This window comes from Dermacentor albipictus, chromosome 8 (assembly GCF_038994185.2).
Source record: "Dermacentor albipictus isolate Rhodes 1998 colony chromosome 8, USDA_Dalb.pri_finalv2, whole genome shotgun sequence".
Lineage (NCBI taxonomy): Eukaryota > Metazoa > Arthropoda > Arachnida > Ixodida > Ixodidae > Dermacentor > Dermacentor albipictus.
In genome coordinates this window covers 87,773,709-87,794,582 of record NC_091828.1, presented here as the reverse complement: position 1 = coordinate 87,794,582, position 20,874 = coordinate 87,773,709, and the positions used below count along the sequence as shown (strand labels likewise).

At 47.3% G+C, this 20,874-nt stretch overlaps 1 protein-coding gene across 1 annotated transcript in view; it reads right to left on the bottom strand.

The window, feature by feature from the left end:
- Window positions 1-4,392, bottom strand: part of LOC139049280 (fatty acid synthase-like) — a 140,300-nt gene extending 135,908 nt beyond the window's left edge. The window contains exon 1 of the mRNA XM_070524657.1: window positions 4,244-4,392. The gene's annotated coding sequence lies outside the window, so the exon portion shown is untranslated. The remainder of the gene's footprint in view (window positions 1-4,243) is intronic.
- Window positions 4,393-20,874: the final 16,482 nt, after the last annotated feature.

Below are 20,874 nucleotides of genomic sequence, written 5' to 3'. Positions count from 1 at the left end.
ACCGACGCCAATTTGCCAATTTGTCGTGGTGTACTGGCCTAGGGAAAAGCGCACCTCGATAGCGTCCATCAACGCCCCACGACTTCATCTAAAACGTGCCCAAAAGAAACAAGAGATTTTACGCGTCATCGAAAGTATGTTGATCAACAGAACAGGATACAACAACACAAAGTCACCGCAGCGGTGGCTTAGCGGCCAGGGCGTGGCACTGCTATGCACAAGGTCGCGGAATCAAATTCGGCCGCGGCGACCGATTTCGATTGGCACGAAATGCAAGCACGCCCGTGTGCCGCACATTAGGTGCACGTCAAAGAACCCCAGGTGGTCAAAATTCATCAGGGCCCCTCTACTACGGCGTTCTTCTTGACCAGATGGGGGTTTTGATGCGTAAAACCCCGAAATTTAACTTTTTACGACAACAGAAGGTTACAATAAATGATACGGCACTGAAACACTCGCCTTATGGATGTTCAGAACATCAGAAACATATGGAAAGCGTAGGAGTCATGACTGAATAAACGCATGTCCGAGGCTAACAACAGCTGCGTCAAACTGATGCAGTATTTACGGCGACATGTTGTTCCACAGCATACACACACAAAAATCCAGTCAATGTCTGATAGCTCGATGTAACAAAAAACAAAACCTTGCTGCATGATCCCATATTTCTTGTTGGTTTACGTTGCATCTAGGGAGAGATAATGATTGACAGAAATGCCAAAGCACTGCGAAAGCATCAAACACTTGAAAGACGAGGTATATGCGAGCAATCTAAGGGTGCTCTTGGTTGGTTGATTCTTTGATTTGTCTGAACAATACTGTCTGCTGTAAGCGAATGGCCAAAAGGGTTACCGATCTGCAAAATGTTTCAGAGGAAGTGCAAATCAGAATGTGAACGGTGCCACAGGTCGAAAAGCAGGGGTATTCAATTGAAAGGGCCGTCCTTGCAGTAACGAGGAAATTTGGACGCGGAGCTATGGCAATGAATTTCACTGTCATTGATATCGACCGAGGAGTGCACCGAACCGGCCACGAAGGCACTTGTGTACGTGACGGGATACATTTTAGCGATAGTGTAGCAACACCTGTTCGACGTCGGTTCACGGCAGGGGCAGTAGCTTTTATAAGTGGGCCTCAGGCACTCAGGATGGAAGACTAAGAATTGAATTCTAGAGATAAACCAGCAAGGAGTAGAATTAGAACCCAAAGAGTTGGGGAAATACGTCCACAGAGAAAGTATAGAGACGGCAGAATTTCTTACCTAAACGCGCATGGTGGTGGCAAGCAGGAAAAATGACTGGAAATTGAAACGCAGCTGAATGACGAAGCTATTACCATGTGCGCCTTCACTGAAACGCTCCTATGAGATTTGGAAAAGCTGCCTCTTATTGACAATTTTGCGTGGGAGGAGTGCAACAGAATGACTACGTCAATGAAAGGGGGAGGCGTAGTCATGGTAATTATGCGATGTATGAACTCGCAAAGGGTAAAAGAGACATGTAAGGAACGTTGATGGACTAGCAACACATGGGAAGGCAAAAATACCTGGCTTGGAGTAGATTACCCGTGGACAGAATGATGGTGCTAACAGCGGTCAAAATAAATAATTGATTGATTTCGTTAGAAGCAATATTAATGAGTTAATTGCATCGAGCCTGGTCGGTGACGTCAATGCGCACATGGAGGATTTGGACGGATATACGGATTAAACGGTTCTCATGTGCCGGATGTATGCGATGGACAGAACTTTATAGTATTAACAGGGAGAATAAGTGTCATGCACAGGTAGCGTGGCAATAGTAAAACAGGCAATCGTGTATCGACTACCCCTTAGTCTCATAAACTGTCTTCGTTTCACTAGACCAAATTGTGACAGACGAACGTGAAAAATAATAGCCTGCGTAGCGATCATAAGAGGTTAACGGTGAAATATGGGAGATATACTAAAGCAAAACATGAACCAAAAGCACCATCCCTTCTAGAAGAATATGAATGAAAAGCGAATAACACAGATCGCAGAAACCACAGAGAAGATATATATATATATTACTGGATAGCTAGTTTTGATCGGAGCTCTCCAACCTCAGAGGTCCAATGCTCTAACCATATGGCCATTCACTGATGTCTAAAGAAGCGGAACGAAATGCCATTACGAATTTTCCTCGTGCAAGCAAGCAGTTCGAGACGCTCGACGTGGTTGCGGTGTGTCACATAGCAACAATTATATTGTTGCTATGTGACAGCGCGCACTCCCATTTTAAAATGGGAGAGCGCGCGCGCATCATCATTTACCTGGCGATCGCGATAGAAGCCACGGAACGCGTTCGACGCCAAACGTCCGCCGCGCCTCTCTCAACGTACAGTGGCACTGCGGATGCGTTTCTCGAAGCTAAAGTACGTCGTGGCTCGTGATTCAGCACGTTTTAATCCTGAACAAAAAAATTGGAGGACGCTTAAGCTTCGCCTTCAAGAGTGGAACGCGACAGCGTTCCCGTCTACCCGCCAAGGGTTGTAAGACAATGGGCTACGGCGCAGAGACTACGCGCCCCACATCGGACGCGGTGAGCGTCGAGCAACGCAGCGTTCGGCGCGGCACCGAAATGTGTGCCTGAGCAAGCGACGCACGCCTGAGCCTTAGAAACTGCTCGTTTCTAAGGCAACCCAGCATTCACTAGACGCGCTTTTGTATCGCTTTGCAGCATGGAACTCGTGGCTCAGTGGTAGCGCCTTCGTCTCTCACTCCGGAGACCCTGGTTCGATTCCCACCGAGCCCACCTTGTAAGTTGTTTTTTATTCATGAAGTGCCTGCTGGGATTTATCGCTCACGGCCAACGCCGCCGACGCCAACGCCGACACCGACGACACCGGCTTTTCTGCGACACGAGCTCCTTAACGCTACCGCGTTAAAAAGTTCCACTTGCTCTGCGGGGTCCAACGATGGTGGCTAACGGAAGCGTTCTTCAGTGAAAAAATGGCCAGGCTTAGCTTGGTTAAGCCAAGAATGCGTTGCACATTGCGCGAGTTGTGGCCCAGCTTTTCCTCCTACGTGGTTGCGCTAAAGTTCAATGGCGGCTGCCCGGCCGCGCCCAAGGGCTGAACTGAGTGAATGCAATGAATGCATGACGAATTCCTGACGATGGTGAAATGAAAGCCCGACGACGATGGCATGGCGACAACGGTTTGCCGACGAGGTGATGAGGAGAGTCAGATATCACAGTCACGGATATAGCGCGAGTTTGGGCCCAGCTTTTCCTCCGGCTGTCATGACGTCACGTCACGTGGTTGCGCTAAAGGTCAACGGTGGCTGCCCGGCCGCGCCCAAGGGCTGAACTGAGTGATTGAAATATGCAACGCATAAAGATAGAAGCAACCTAATAACAAGCATAGCAAACTTAAAAGAGAATAGACCCACATATGAGACGCGCAGCAATGAACAATGGCTCATACCCTCAATGGTGGCTGCGCGGCCGCGCCCAAGGGCTGAACTGAGTGATTGCAATATGCTAGGCGTAAAATGTGCAGCGCGTATCTTGCCGTATTGCGTCATTTTGCCTTGGTGGCTCAACAAAGCTCCGCGTGCACACAGATTGCAGCATTGCGTATAGAAACTAGCTAATGTTTTCGCGACAGCGACAGCGTTAAGGGCTCTGAAAATGGCGCCGAAAGTGCAGCGTCGGCGTCCAGCACCGCAGCCCGCGTTCGCGTCTCGTGAGCGAAAATTCGCGTGCATATTCTATGCGGCACTAAAATTCTACTTCTATCAGCACAGTTGCGCAAACCTTCTTTTGCGTTCTTCACGAAGTGATTCCTCGGAGCTTTGAGAACGACAGCCCACAAACGAAAGTCAGGAAGCAAAACACCCGCAGCGCATGGCCTTTGTGATCTTCTCAGGGTGAATTATTAAAACCTACGAAGCAATGACAGTAGATCGGCCCAGGCAAGGCGGCCGCGTTTCTACCAGGAAGCTCGCCTTCAGGCATAGCGTTCGCAGCCAGCGTTTACCGGTAACCATCGCGGTTACATAGGCTGCAGTTGCCGGGGAAGCGTGAGAAGCAGTCAGGGATCCTTGAACGCTACCGCGTTCTGTTCTTGAAGGCGGAGCGTCCTCCAAATTTTCACCTGGTAATGATAACACTTCGAATAGTGTTGCGTGAAGCTTTGAATCCAACTCGAGCAACCTGGCTCTCACATAGCATAAACTGACGACAAGTATATTTTTTTTTCTACACGGAGACTCACTCACCTTCGAGACGCTCCACCACACGTATTGCAAACAGTGAAGCCGCGTGCTTCGCAGGTGAACTTCTGAGCGCGGCTAGGTGTCCTCTGCTTCTATCGCCACAAAACTGTGGCGAAAAGGTTATAGGCACACAAATATAAAAAGTAAAGAAACGGACGCCTGTATTGTAACCGCGTATGTGCCACCAGCATCGACACCGCTTGTCTATAATCTCCTGCGCAGACGCAGCGATTCGCGGCACGCGGCAGACGGTGCCTGACGATCCCTGTGCAATTTTCCTGTTTTTTTTTCAGAGCCATCACTCATAAAGATCCGCCGGGTCGGCAACATGACGGCCTCGTCGATTGTGAACGGATGTCTGGCGCACGGCGCGTGCAATTCGTGAACGCACACACAATTTCCTGGGCAGATCATTCAACCGTCACACCTTGCTGGTGAAGCAGCGCACTGACACGGACACAGCGAAGACACAAAAGAAAAGACGCCACTCGTTGTGTCGTCTTTTCTTTGTCGTAATTAAAAATTAAATGATGGGGTTTTACGTGCCAAAACCACTTTCTGATTATGAGGCACGCCGTAGTGGAGGACTCCGGAAATTTTGACTACCTGGGGTTCTTTAACGTGCACCTAAATCTAAGTACACGGGTGTTTTCGCATTTCGCCCCCATCGAAATGAGGCCGCCATGACCGGGATTCGATCCCGCGACCTCGTGCTCAGCAGCCCAACACCATAGCCACTGAGCAACCACGGCGGGTTTCTTTGTCGTCGCAGCGAGTGTCGTCTTTTCTTGTGTGTCTTCTCTGTGTCCATGTCAGTGCGCTGCTTCACCAGCAAGGTACGATGATTACTCACCAACTAGACCAACTTTCCACTTTACTGAACATCGTTCAACATTCGGCTTTCTTTCAGCGCACTCCGACGCGAACGCGGCTAGCCGGCGGGACAAGTACTGCACAGTGTATCAATCGCTTTTAGCAGCGTGAATAGATTGCGATTGAATTTGACACAGGTCCTTGCTCTTCACTTTATAATACGTCTTTATTTGTGCAAAGGTTTGTTCGCACAAAGGTCCTAACTGTAGACAGGCGTTTTTATATACGTCTGTTGAAACTAGCGAAAACTACGTGCCAGCCATTGCGTTTTATGTAGGCGGGTTTCGGCAAATCACCGTAGTTAGGCAGCCGCTGCTCTATCAGAATGGCCGATATGGCTCATAACACGAATATACATACATTGCTGCACATCTCCCAAGCCAGCTCTCTCCTAAGTCGGTCAAAGAGATTCTCCAGGTTCCCCAAGGTTTTTGGAATGGCATTTTGCCAGTTTATCAATATAGCTTTCTCAAACATAACTTTTTTCGTTGCCAAGAAGTGCGTGCATTCATTGTTCAACATTATTTCCAAGCCCATTTTAAAATACTTAAGTAATGCAGAAGCTACACAAAAGATGAAATAACGTCGCAGTGCAAGTTGTGCTGACAACACGGCCTGCTGCTTGACTTAAGCCCCTCACATTGACAGAAGACGTCAGCAAGCCCATACATTGCTCTAGATGCAAAGCAAGTTGGGACAACAACAAATCAAAGCTCAATATGCATCCTTATTCAAATTGTACGGAAAAGGGGCGGTGAGGTAACCTTCACAAAATGTAGCAGTGTCATAATAGTTTGCCACTCCAGGACACTAGTATAAGGCGAGTGCAATAATTGAGCCATTCTGTGAGGCCGTTGGCCTGAGGGTGATACGCCGTTGTAAACTTGTGCTTTGTAGCGCAGGTGTGCAAGATGTCCTGGACAATTTGTGAAACTAGCGGCCCCGGTCGGTAAGGTATTGACGGGGAGCGCCGTGGTGAAGTATCACTGCATCGAGAAGGAAGTCAGCGACGCCGGTTTCACGACTGGTAGGCAAAGCCCGCGTGATCGCTTACCGCGTGGTGTAGTCCGTAGCAACCGCTATCCACTTGTTCCCACTAATCGATAGAGAAAAAGGACTAAGGAGATTAAAACTAACTTGAAAGAATGGCAAAGATGGTGTTTCAATGGGCTGAAGACGGCCAACTGGTAGCGCTGCTGGTTTTTTTAGGTGCTGACAAGATTTACAGGAGGCGACGTAACGGCAAACGGAACGGTAAATACTGGGTCAAGAGAAACTACACCGAGCACGATCATATATCTTTGAGTCCCCCAGATGGCCAGTGGTTGGGACATCGTGCAACTGTGCAAGCACAGTCTCACGCATATGCTTGGGAAAGACCAGTAGCAGTTGAGGGCCATCAGCGTGCATGTTGTAATGGTACAATATGCCATTTTGCAGCACAAACATACGTGAAGAGGCTGAAGTTGGCAGGTCAGTCAGGCTTAGAATCATGTCTCTCAGGTAAGGGTCACGTCGTTGCTCATCGGCGATGTCATCAAACGCGGTAAGCGCGAGGACGCAAGTTGCCTCGGCAGTCTCAGGCTGGTCTTGTGGGTTTACTGGATGACGTGACAAGCAATCGGCATTCTCACGGAGTCGGCCTGTCTTGTGTGTATCACTCTGTAAGAGTACTCTTGAAGTTGTAGAGCCCGCCGACCGAGGCGTCCAGCTGGATATTTTAAAAGAGAAAAGTCAGCGTAGGGCGTGATGATTGGTGATAACGGTGAAAGGCCGCCCGTAGAGGTAGGGGCAAAATTTACCTACTGCCCAAAACGAGGGCGAGGCATTCACGTTCGGTGATCGAGTAATTGCGTTAGGCTGGTGACAGAAGACGGCTAGCGTACGCAACGACACGGTCTCAACCGTGCTGCCGTTGTGCCAAAACAGCGTCAATACCGTGGTCGCTGGCGTCGATGCGAACCTTCGTTAGGGCGTACACTTCAAAGTGGCCGAGAATCAGTGGCGACGTGAGTCACGTCGCCAGCTCAGCGAATTCACTAGCTTGGTCGGGAGCCCAGACAAAAATCGCGTCTTTCTTAAGAAGTTCCGTTAGAGGGCGTGCGATGTCAGCGAAATTCCGCATGACTCTGCAGAAGTAGGAGCAAGAGGCCTACAGAGCATCGAACGTAGGTTGCGCAGGTGGGCACAGGAAAGTCCTTGACCACGCGAACTTCCCCCGGATCGAGACGAACACTGGAAAAGTCCACGAGGTGTCCGAGCACCGTAAGTTGCCGGCGGTCGAAGTGACATTTGGTCGAATTGAACTGAAGTCTCGCCTTGCAGAACACTGAAAAAAAATGTCGAGAGACGCTCGAGGTGTGTTTCAAAAGTCGACGAAAAGACAGTGACATCATCGAGGTAGCACAAGCAGCTTGACCACTTTAGGCCGTAAAGGAGGGCGTCCATCATTCGTTCGAATTGCATAGCCTCAGTGCCGTTACCTTGCACTGATAGAGCCGATCAAGTGTAATAAACGCCGTCTTTTCCCGATCCATGCCGTCAACTCCAATTTGCCAATACCCCGAACGAAGGTAAACCGAAGATAAATACTTGGAACCACTGAGACAGTCAAGGGCATCATCTATCCGAGGAAAGGGATTAAAGTCCTTCTTGTTACTTGGTTAAGGTTCCTGTTGTCGATAGAGAAGCGCCAGCTGTTGTCCTTCTTTCTAACGAGCACGACAGGAGATGTCCATGGGCTTGAAGGAGGTTCGATGATATGAAGGGCAAGCATTTTGTCAACTTCCTTTTGTATAACTTGGCCCTCAGCGGAGGAGACACGATAGGAACGTCGGTGCATGGGTTTGGCATCGCCGGTGTGAATCTGATGCTTGACAACTGCTGTTTGGCCCAGTGGTCGGCCATTGAAATCGGAAATGTCCTGGTACGACATTCCGGCCCCGAAGCGCGTGTACGTGTTCGGTCGGAAGGTCAGTGGCGATCATCTTCGTTAAGTTATCTGGCATCGTAGGCTTCCAAGCATTAGCAGCAGGAGGCGGTGCAGAAGGTTAAGTTAAGACGGAAACATTACAGTCGGAGGCTGGAGCTAGGGCCGCAAGATAGATACCCTGAGGTATCACTTGAGGGCATAGTCCAAAATTCACAATAGGGAGACATGCGGCATTGCCTTTATACTGATGACCGAGTGCGGGAATATGACATTCTGCAAAACAGAGAACGGTAGCGTTGGGTGACACGATGTAATCGCCATCGTCCACAGGGGGATCAGGAGAGATGCCGATGTACGTCACGGCCAGATGTGGTAGACGAATGTAACCGGCGGAACACAGCCGATTTGGCGCAGGATCAGAAGGCTCAACGGCATGAGGTAAGGCAAGCTGGATTAACACTGCAGAGCAGCCACTAAGAGCCGAATGTGCGGAGAGAAAGTCAAGTCCTAAGATGACTGAATGGGGGCATTGATCCAAGACGTAAAAGAAAACTGAACTGTGGCGTCCGGCAACAGAGACAAGGGCGGTACACATCCCAGCAGTAGCCGGAGTCGCACCATCGGTTACGCGGACTACAGCAATCGGAGCAGGGGTGAGAACTTTCTTCAGACGAATACGAAGCTTTGAGTTCATGACCGATATGTGGGCGCCCGTGTCAATGGGTGCGATGACAGGTATACCGTCCACGTCAACGTTAATAAAGTTGTGATTTCCAGGTAGTGTAAGCCGAGGAATCTCGGGTCGGGTTGTCGTGGCAAGCTCACCTCTCGGAGCTTGCCACGACGATATATAAACATGTTTACAAGATATACACAACGGACAGAAGCAAGGCACACAAGATGGAGCCCATGCTCGCGGCTATCGGCAATCGTCGTCTACGTCAGTCTTCTCGTCATCGTTCGCTAAGCAGCGCCACGCAGCAACATCAATGTTAAATTAGGCTTTCTTTTCTCCGTGTCAAAACACACCCGATCTCATGACCACTGATACCCTACAACTGGGCTCTCTCCAGCGTTGCCCCGCCTATGAGCGATTGCGAATACGTTTGCGTGCATAATCGGCCGCGTAGCGCTACGGCCGCCTACTTGGGCTCTGCTGCACGCCGCCAACTTCGCGCCGGTCTCATTTAATAATATGAGAGCATTACATGGCTCCTGAAGTGAAAAACTGGCTGTGGCTTAGCTAAGGTTAAGCCCAGGATGCGAAGCATACTAGCCTTTATTTTAACGCGACAGCGTTAAGGAGCTCGTGTCGCAGAAAATCCGGTGTCGTCGGCGTCGGCTCAGGCGTGCGGCGCTTGCTCAGGCACACATTTCGTTGTCGCGCCGAACGATGCGTTGCTCGACGCTCACCGCGTCCGATGCGGGGCGCGTAGTCGCTGCGCCGTAGCAAAGCCACCTAGAAACAGTCTCTGTAGCATGCCGCAACCTTCGCTTCTCATTCCAATGAGCAGCTCTGTCTCCAGGAGGCATCTCACCTCGTGAGTGTCTAGCATAGGCAAGCGCAGCTGCTTATATACCGCCTCGACGCCGCGAGCGACGGCGCGAGTTGGAGCCCCGTTTCTCCTCTGTCGTGACGTCACGGTGTCACGTGGTCAGCCTTGAAGGCGACGCCGCGAGCGACGGCGCGAGTTGGAGCCCCGTTTCTCCTCTGTCGTGACGTCATGGTGTCACGTGGTGTCACATGGTGTCACGTGTCGCCTGAGGAGCTCAACCCAGCTCCTCAGGCGACACCGCCGCGCCTGAGGAGCTGGGTTGAGCTCTAGTAATATGCTTCGCATAAAATCCGGCGGCGTGGTCGGAGGTCGCGCAAAACGTCACGTGGCCACAGAGACGCGCTCGTACTCGCACGTTCGTCTTCTTCCCGAGCTGGCTCCGGTGCCGCTGATCATGCCAGCGTTCCCGTACTGGCCCTTTCTCTGCGAAGGCGCTGACGGCACCGGCCCACTGCCTGTTGGTGCGGTTCCTTCGATGGACGAACCTTCGACAGAGATGGTACAAAAGCTCATCAGGTCACAGAAACAGGCCGCCCCGGTGGATGGTCTATATATAGCGACATGCGTCTCGGCACTGCCAGTCGGTGCAGGGGCTTCAGCGATTGCTGTCGTGCGCTCCGATGAACGAACCTTCGGCTTCTCAGTCAGTAGCTGGGCCCGTCTCCTTTGGACTCGGCATCTTTTGCCAGTGTCAGGCGCCACTCCAAGTCTGGAAATGGAGTGCACTGGAGGAGGTGAAATTCGAGTTCACCATCCTCAGATTAAGAAAAATAAAAAGAGAATAAAGAAAAAGAAAGCATTTTTTATACAAGGATTGGAACTTCTGACTATGGCAACAGAGCATCCGACATAGTCTGGTCAGAGAATCCCGTAGGCGGCGAGGCTACCATATAGCGGAGATGTCCAGCCCAGAGGGTCCTACGAGCCTAAGAGATCCCTTGATTTATCCGCCATCGGCGGTTAAATGAAGGAAGAAAAAGGAAAAAGGTCTCAGTGCTTACCGAGAAGCCCCGAGTCGTGTATACGCGGAGATGCAGCAGTCCGCTTACTGTCGTGTCTGCCTGCCCCTGGCCGTCCTTTGCATATATACCAAAACTTTCGCTCCCGAGTAAATACCAAGAGTGGCGAGACGGGCCGCCAGAACGATGGTTCTAGCGGCGCCTAAAGCAGACGACCATGACAGCGCCTAGATGTCTTCAACCTTTCTTCAGGTTTGGACAGCGCGTATACCCGACCTAATGAGAAGATAGAAATGGCGGAACGGGCACCTTAGCTTAACGGGAACGCTTCAGACCCATACGCTAGGAAGTCAGGAATGCTATGCCTCATTGAAACTACAGCAATGCCGTCTGCGATCAGTCAGACATTGTTTGTACACTTTGCGCGTAGAAGCAAGTGACGACCCTGTTTCGGTCACGCTCGCGGTGCACTTCACGGGAACCCAAACGTAAATATGCAAGAACGAATAAGAAAGAATGAAAATGTGTGAGTTCCCTTTACATGTGGTGTCGCTACGTGCTCTTAGCTAATTCTTCCCGTGAATACTGTAAAGCCTTCTCGTCCCTTCTTGTCAATGTGGGGAAAAAGTAGGCTGGTGGACAAGCATTTGGCAACTACAGCGTCGATTGTAGGAAGTCTATAGGATAGATGCTGGTAGAATTCGCAGAAACGAATAAGCTTCGAATAATGAACACGTTCTTCAAAAAGTGTTGCCACAGAAAGTGGACCTCGGAAAGCCGTAATGGTGAAACAAGAAATGAAATTGATTTCATACTTTCTGCCGATCCCAGCATAGTGCAGAATGTAAAAGTGTTAGGTAGGGTAAAGTGCAGTTATCACACGGTAGTGAAGGCTAGGATTCACCTCAATTTGAAGAAAAAATGAGTAAAATTGGCCGGGAAGAAACAGGCCAACCTAGATGCACTAAGGATAAAAGCAGACAAAGTCAGGCTGGTACTTGCAAACAAATATGTAGCCTTGGAACCGAGAGATGAACATGACATAGAGGCAATGAATGAAACCGTAACTAAGCTGGCTTCAGACGCAGCGTTAGAAGTGGGAAGAAAGGCACCAAGACAACCAGTAGGTAAGAGAGAGAGAAAATAACGCAAAGAAAGGCAGGGAGGTTAACCAGAGGTAGTTCCGGTTGGCTACACTGCGCAGGGGGAAGGGTTAAGGGGAATAAAAAGAGAAACAGAGTAGAACGGGGAGATAGAAAGAAAGGGAGACAAGCACGAACAAAGCGCGTACACTACAGAGCGGAGGTAAGCTTTCCCAAGTAACAAGGGTCCTAATAAAGAAACGACAAAGAATGAAAGTGTCCAACTCAAGAGATAAGATAGAATTCGCGGAAGTGTCAAAACTGATAAACAAGGCGAAAATGAGGGATATTCGAAATTATAACGTGAGAGAGACTGAGGGAGAAGAAAAGTGGACGTAGCATGAAATTAGTGAGAAGAAAACTTGGCATAGGACAAGCCAAGATGTATGCACTGAAAGACAAACAGGGTAATGTCACCAGCAATTTCAAAGATATAGTAAAAGCAGTGGAAGAATTCTTTACTGACCTGGACAGTACCCAGAGGAGTCAGGATGCCTCAATGAGAAACAGTAATAAGCAGGACACAAAGGCTCCTCCTATAGCCAGCGATGAAGTTAGAAGGCCCTTGCAACACGTTATAATCATCATCATCATCATCATTTATGGACCCTTAAAGGCCCCTCTTAGGGTATTACATAAGGGGGGGGGGGGGAGCATAGATAAGCAAAAGAAAGGTACAAACAGTCATGACTGACTTCATAGAGAAACATCGCACGGAGAAAAGCAACGGGAGAAGTGTCCTGCCGGGGATAACAGTCAAATTAATGAAGGATGGAGGAGACATCATTATCGAAAAACTGGTGGCTCTCTGTACGAAGTGTCTATCGACTTCAGGGATCCCAGAAAACTGGAAGAATACAAACATCATGCTAATCCAGAAAAAGGAAGCGTTAGAAAATTCAAAAATTATACGCCCATTAGCTTACTCCTAGAACTGCATAAATTTTTCCCCAAGATAATTTACAATAGAATAAGGGCAACTGGGCTTTAGTCAACCAAGGGAAAAGCCTGGTTTCAGGAAGGGATACTCTACAATAGATCACATAAAGTAAGTAAGTAAGTAAGTGCTTTATTCCCATATACAACATACATTTGAATATGGACAGGTCTTGAGGAAAAAAGCTGCGTCAGCAGCTTGACTAAGTCCTAAAACCCATTTTATGGCAGCAGCAGGGGGAAAAACAGTGCATGTGGAAATTATAACAATTAAGCAGAAAAGGGAGAATAAATTAACGCAAAAGAAACAAACACAAATTGATAAACCAGAAATTGATAAACACAAACATTGATAAACACAAACATTGATAAACCAAAACAAGTTACTTAGCTTACATATTAAGAAATCAGCAGTATGGAAAAAAAACGACACTCAGATCAGTCACGCATACTAACAGCAGATAGTGTTGCAAAAGTGATATTGTGATCTACAAGTACAAAGTATTAGGCATAAAACCAGCTCTAGCAGCAGTAATGATTATACAGACTAGTTAACGAAGACTGTAAAACATCGATGTCAACGGCGATCAGTGTGTTAAGCAGGACAGGCAGCGTATAAGCTATCATTTGCTTTCCATAATTAGTGCGCGGGTGCATTACATGCCAATATTCTGGAGATCGTGTTTCATAATGGCGTATGTTCGTTTTAAGGTTAGCTATGGAACGGATACAACAATTATTCGATTTACACTCTCTAACGTATGCACGGACAAACCTGTAAGTGTACAAATTATGTGCTTTGTGTATTTTCAGTACTTGGAAAAGAGGTTCACTTAAGGAGTCCCTTGGCACATCACATATCACACGGAGAATTTTTTTCTGAATTATGAATAATCTACCTATATTTGTGACAGATGTGGTACCCCAGACAAGGGAGCAATAATTCAGATGACTGATGAAAAGGGCGTTATATGTTAGCATTTTTACATGGCGGACAAGGTACCTAAGGGAGAAAACCAGTCCAACTATCTGTGAAAGTTTAGTGACAAGTGATAATATATGGCTATTCCACGACATATCGTGGTCGAAAATGATCCCTAGGCTCTTAACTGAGCTCACTAGTTCAATTTTCTCCGAATTAAGTGTAATGTCAGCAGGCAGCGTAGCGTTTTTGTTCTTGGCTTGGAATAATATGGCTTTAGTTTTGGTAGTGTTAATTATGAGACCATTCTTAACGGACCACACATGTAGTTTGTCTAGTACTGCATTGGCAGTCCTTAACAAGTCTGAGGTATGATGAGACGAAAACAGTAGTGTAGTGTCATCAGCATAGATGATGTATTTGGTGTCATTTTCAATATTGACAATATCATTAACATATATATTGAAAAGTAGAGGGCCAAGTAGGCTCCCTTGCGGCACTCCTATCCATGTGTTCCTTAACTGAGATGACAGGTTATTTACGTGTGTAAACTGGACTCTGGAGCTTAGATATGATCTAATTAAGTCGGGGGCGACGCCGCGAATCCGATAGTTAAACAATTTATTGAGTAGAAGTTCATGATTAATGCAGTCGAAAGCTTTTGTAAAATCTATTAACACTGCAAGTGTGAGCAAGCGCTCTTCGATGTTTTTTTTTTGATCCAACAAGGCAAGTTGTGTTGACCTGTTTTTACGGAAAGCGTACTGACAGTCAGTTAAGAGGTTTTTATTTTCCAGAAATGTAGAAAGACGTTTAAATATAACCTTTTCCAGGCCTTTTGAGAAGACTGGCAAAATGGATATGGGCCTGCAATTTGTCATAAGGGTCCTGTCCCCACGCTTGAATAACGGGATTACTTTAGCGACTTGCATTTTATGCGGGAAGACTCCGGTATCGAGGCATAAATTGTATATGTATACCAACAATGGGGCGACAATATCTAGGGCATACTTAATTGGCTTTATCTGCAGATTATCTACATCCAGACTGCGGCTGTTGCTCAGCTCAGAAAGAAAGGCATATTAACTCCGATTCATTGGTCGGGTGCAGGAATATCGTGTCTGCAACACTTGTCCTTATGAAATCGCAGGAACTCATGCATACAGAAATATTGTTATTACCGACTAGAAAATCATTGAATGCATCAGGTAGTGACTCATCGGTTAGTTGAACACCGTTACTGACAATGTTAATACGTGACTGGAAAATAGGTGTATGGTTTCGCAGAAGATTTAGCTGTTTCCATATCCTCTGGCTGTCACGCTCGCAAGAGTTAAACAAGTCAGTTTGATAACGGTTTTTCGCGTTGCGACGCTCGTTCGTGAGACGATTGCGAAAACTTTCAAACTCCGTCCAGTCGTTCGGATCTCGTGACTTGATAAACTTGTAAAGGCATTTTTTTTCTTTATTTGATGGAGAAGATTGTTTGTGACCCACGGCTTGCGTATCCTGGAAGGTTTCTTTTATGCGAAGCATATTACGAGAGCTCAACCCAGCTCCTCAGGCGCGGCGGTGTCGCCTTGAATACCACGTGGCACCGTGACGTCACGACAGAGGAGAAGTGGCTTTGGCTCAACTCTTGCAAGATGGGCTGGGTGGGAATCGAACCAGGGTCTCCGGAGTGTGAGACGGAGACGCTACCACTGAGCCACGAGTACGATGCTTCAAAGCGGTACAAAAGCGCCTCTAGTGAATGTGGTGTTGCCTTAGAAACGAGCTGTTTCTAAGGCTCAGCGTGCGTCGCTTGCTCAGGCGCACATTTCGTTGCCGCGCCGAACGCTGCGTTGCTCGACGCTCACCGCGTCCGAGGCGGGGCGGGGCGTCCAAGGCGAAGCAGAGTAACGCATGAGTTGTTTCTTCGTCTAGCCGAACCAAATATAGCCAAGCAACAGCAGTTCACCAGGCTAAACAGTGGTTCAACAACTAAAATAAAGACTAGTATGCTTCGCATCCTGGGCTTAACCTTACCTAAGCCACAGCCATTTTTTCATATTAGTAAAGGGGAAATATTTGCGATAGCACGAGGAAAATAGCCAGAGGAAACTTTCATATGCGACATCCGGTATTTGCGTGGCATACACATCCGTCCAGTCAACGCTTCCTAATTCAGCATGGAAATTTTCTAACGCATTCTGCGTAATCACTTGCACGAAGGTATCGGTAGCAGTTGATCGTTGACATGCATGATTCAGGCTCAGAAATATAGGCATATGGTCACTAAGGCCACAGCAAAACACTCCCGATTTAATCTTACTCAAAGCAATGTTTGTAATGAATAGGTCGATACACGTCGATGTATTATGAGTAGTTCTGGTAGGTGATGATATGACATTGAAGCAACCACGTGCGTGTATAACTGCCTCAAAATTGCGCTTCATGGTGTTGTCGAGCATCATGTTGACATTGAAATCACCACCCAACACGAGTTTAAATTGCAATTCACCGACGTAAAGGAAGAACTTTTCAATAAACTGGAAAAAATTGTCTAAATTACCGATTGGTGGACGGTAGAAAACTGAGTAGACAGTTCGAGCACTCACGACTGTTAGGACTTCATAGTCATCAGTAATACAGCAAAATTCATTGATGCACTTTGCATCGATGTTATCACGGACAAGCACGCTGACACCACCGCCTCGCGACGTTTCTCTGTTTTTAGTAAAGCACTGATATTTAGGCAGTTGCCATACGACCGAGTGCTGGTCATACCACGTTTCAGACAACATAATGACATCAAACTGAAAGTTCAAGCTGCTGAAAAAAAGGTCGAGCATGTCATGCTTGTTTCTCACTGACTGGCAGTTGAGATGGAAGCATCGAGTGGATTTTTTATGGTCTGGTCCAACAAAATGCAAAAAATCAGACGGGGGTAACGAGTCAACAGAAGCCATGTCAAAACAAGAAAACGTAGGGACAACACTGCAGGATCATACTTTGAGCTTTTCGAGATCGGTTGCGGTCTTGATTACATGTACATGGGCATGTTCTGCTTTCCGGACTGATATTCTTCCGTTGCGATGCCACACAAATTTGAAATTATTTACGTGTGCCCATTCCTTTGCAACTTTGAGCAACGATCTATTATACCCGGTTAGGTTTTCGGACATATAGGCATCATGTTCTACCCTTGATATAATTTTCCTTCTTTCAAACCATTTTTCTCTTGTCGACTGTCGCGTGAAGCGAACGAGCACGGCTGGTGTCTTATCTTTTTGTGAATGAAGACGGTGAATGGCGGAGACGGTCTGCTCGTTAAGAGGATCAAGTTCCAGTTTGGCAGCAAGGGCGTTTATTCTGGTCATAAGACATTCGTTCTCATGGTAAGCCAGCCCATGAATTTCAAGGTTTAGCTTTCGACTGTGGTATTCAAGGCCATTTACAGCCGCAGACACTCTCCTGAGTTCAACGTCTGTTCTAACTTCTTCAAGTTTCGAGACTCTGTTCCTTAGTTGCTTAATTTCGCCAGACTGCTCTGCGACGGAGGCGAGGACGCCGTCATACTGGGCGGACATGTGCTTTATTAAAGCCTCCATATCATTTAAAGTGCTCTTGAGAGGAAGCATCTCATCTAATTTCCCCTTTATGTCGAGCAGAAGCGCCGTGACAGTGCTGTGATCGGGTTCCCTCGAGCTAGACGCAGTGGTCTTGGTTTTATGGCACGTCGTACATTTCCAAGACTGCTTATAGTCGTCCCCTTTAGATTTAAACCTAGATTCTGACACGCCCGAACAGGAACCTAGGTGATACTGCCCCAAACAGTCACTGCATATTAATGATCGACAGTCAGCCTCTATAGCCTTTTCACACTTTGCACAATCGGTAACACTTACATCACTCATGGCAGATTACGTCCACCGGTACTTGAACGCCAACCAAAGCAACGTAGTGCTTATTCGCCAAAAAAAGAGCAAAAACAGGAACCAAGAAGGAACAGAAAAAGTATCATGAATGACAGGAAAGCATAAGTTCAAAAGCAGCCGATTACCTGATTAGCGACATGGATGTCGCTAATCAGGTAATCGAGAAATCCGCAGAGTACAATCAGCCTCTCTATATGGCTTTCATAAATTACGAAAAGACATTTGAATCAGTAGAGATACCAGCAGTCATAGAGGCATTACGCAAGAACATGCAAAATTGAAATCACCATTCCATTAACAAAACGGTGCACTTTAGAGATCCATGTGAGTCTACATTATATGTGCCAGTCTTATTTAGTAAGTTAATATAAGGAATAGCATAATAATTATCTGTATACTTGCTCAGCGTACACAAGTATTGAATAAGTATAATTTGGAAACGTACCCGCCGAGACAGTGTCCGACCCAATGGCACCCAACAGTCAGGCCACCACGGTGCAAACCGGGAAAGTAGGCAGAGGTAGCTTCACTTTAAAGCTCTTCGCATAATCAAAAAATAATAATAAATTAGTCATTGCAGCGGGTATGCAGTGCACGGGCTTACTACAAACACAAGTCAGATGTCCGGTCATATTAAATTACTTCCTTTGATTAATTATGCCTTCTATCACGCACGTGCGACATGGTGGCAGCAGCAACATGACCGTCGCTCAGAGCTCGCTTGGGGTTTCCTGTTTTTTCGCTTCGAAGCTGTCTATCCGACGACACTTCAGAACGAACCACGGACGCTCGCAAGCTGCCACGTTTGAGTTACCGTTGTCACCGCTTTACCCTGTAACGTCACACGCACGCAGAAGAAGCAGCAGGCTGTCGTTCGTCACGCCTTCGCCTGTGATCACGTCTGAGCACAGGCTATAGTCGGTCCTGGCGTCCGAAGCCGTGTACGGCAGCCAAACTTCTCTCGCAGCTTTAGCTCGGGGTGAACGCTTTTAGAAGCAGAATAAAATTTTATTATACCACAGTCGAAAGTGTTACCAAGTGCCATGTACAGGAGGAGGTCCCGGAGTCGGAGACCGAATTGAGACCTCCTGTACATGATGCACTGGTGGCGTAGCGGTAGAGCATCCGCATTGCGCGCAGAAGGACCGTGGTTCAAATCCCGGTGCCGGGAAGTTTTCCCCTGGAAGCAAAAAAGAAGAAAGTCTGCGTGTTGATAAAATTGCCTAAACAGGCCTGGAGTGCGGCCTGATCCCGGTGACCAGAACCGGTAAGGCACTCCCTCGCCAGAGCAGGATTGGCCACCGTGGTGCAGTACTTGGCCACAACCTCCTATATGAATGCAACAATCAAACCTCGGCCCTCAGTACCCAGCAGCTGCGAAGCAACTGACCACGGCGGCGGTCAAACCTGTGACGCAGCAGAGGGTGCTAAGAATATGTGGATACGGACAGGCCGCCATTGGAATCTGAACCTGGCAACGTTTAACGCTAGAACGTTATCTAGTGAGGTCAGTCTAGCAGTACTATTGGTATTGGAGGAATTAGCGAGCATTAAATGAGATTTAATAGTGCTCAGTGAGGTTAGCAGGACAAATGAAGCATATACAGTGCTAAAAAGCGGGCACGTCCTGTGCTGCCGGGGCTTAGCGGAGAGAGGAGAACTAGAAGTCGTATTTCTGATTAATAAGGATGTATCTGGTAATATACAGTAATTCTATAGCATCAGCTATATCGCGGCAGGTCTTGTTGTGAAACTTAGTAAGAGGTGCAAATTGAAGGTCGTACAGGTCTACGTGCCTACATCCAGTCATGATCACTAGCAAGTCGAAAGCTTCTATTAAGACGTGGAATTGGTGATGAGTAAAGTCAGAACAAAACACACTATACTGATGAGTGACTTCAATGCCAAGGCAAGCAAGAAGCAGGCTGGAGACAAATCAGTGGGGGAATATGGCATAGGTTCTAGGAATAGCAGGGGAGAGATATTAGTAGAGTTTGCAAAACAGAATAATTTGCGGATAATGAATACCTTCTTCCGCAAGCGGAATAACCGAAAGTGGACGTGGAGGAGCCCGAATGGCGAGACAAGAAATGAAATAGACATCATACTCTGTGCTAACCCTGACATCATACAAGATGCGGACATGCTCCGCAAGGTGCGCTGCAGTGGCCATAGGATGGTAAGAACTCCAATTAGCCTAGACGTGAAGCGGGAACGGAACAAACTGGTATATAAGAAGTCGATCAATTAGTTAGCGGTTAGAGGAATTCCGTATCAAGCTACAGAACAGGTATTCGGCTTTAACTCAGGAAAGGGCCTTAGTGTTGAAGCAATGAACGACAATCTAATGGGCATGGTTAAAGGGTGTGCAATAGAAGCCGATGGTAACATCCTTAGACAGGATACGGTAAGCCATCGCAGGAGACGAAAAATCTGATTAAGAAACGCCAATGTATGAAAGCCTCTAACCCTACAGCTAGAATGGAACTGACAGAACTTTCCAAGTTAATCAACAAGCGTAGGATAGCTGACATAAGGAAGTACAATATGAAAAGAATTGAGCATGCTCTCAGGAACGAAGGAAGCCTAAAAGAAGCGAAGAAGAAACTAGGAATAAGCAAGAATTAGATGTATGCCTTAAGAGACAAAGCCGGCAATATCATTACTAATATGGATAAGATAGCTCAAGTGGCTGAGGAGCTCTATAGAGATTTATACAGTACCAGGGGCACCTACGAGGATAATGGAATAGAGAATCGTCTAGAGGAATTTAACAACCCACAAGTAACGCCGGAAGAAGCAAAGAAAGCCTTGGGAGCTATCTAAAGGGGGAAGACAGCTGGGGAGGATCAGGTCACCGCAGATTCGTTGAAGGATGGTGGGCAGATTGTTCTAGAAAAACTGGCCGTTCCTATATACGCAATGCCTCATGACCTCGAGCGTACCGGAATCTTGGAAGAACGCCAACATAATCTTAATCCATAAGAAACGGGACGCCAATGACTTGAAAAATTATAGACTGATCAGCTTACTGTCCGTTGCCTACAAAGTATTTACTAAGGCAATCGCAAATAGAATCAGGAACACTTTAGACTTCTGTTAACCAAAGGACCAGGCAGGATTCCGTAAAGGCTACTCAACAATAGACCATATTCACACTATCAATCAGGGAATAGAGAAATGTGCAGAATATAACCAACCCTTATATATAGCCTTCATCGACTACGAAAAAGCGTTTAATTCAGTCGAAACCTCAGCAGTCATGGAGGCATTACGGAATCAGGGTGTAGTTGAGCCGTGTATAAAAATACTGGAAGATATCTATAGCGGCTTCACAGCCACCGTAGTCCTCCATAAAGAAAGCAACAAAATCCCAATAAAGACAGGCGTCAGA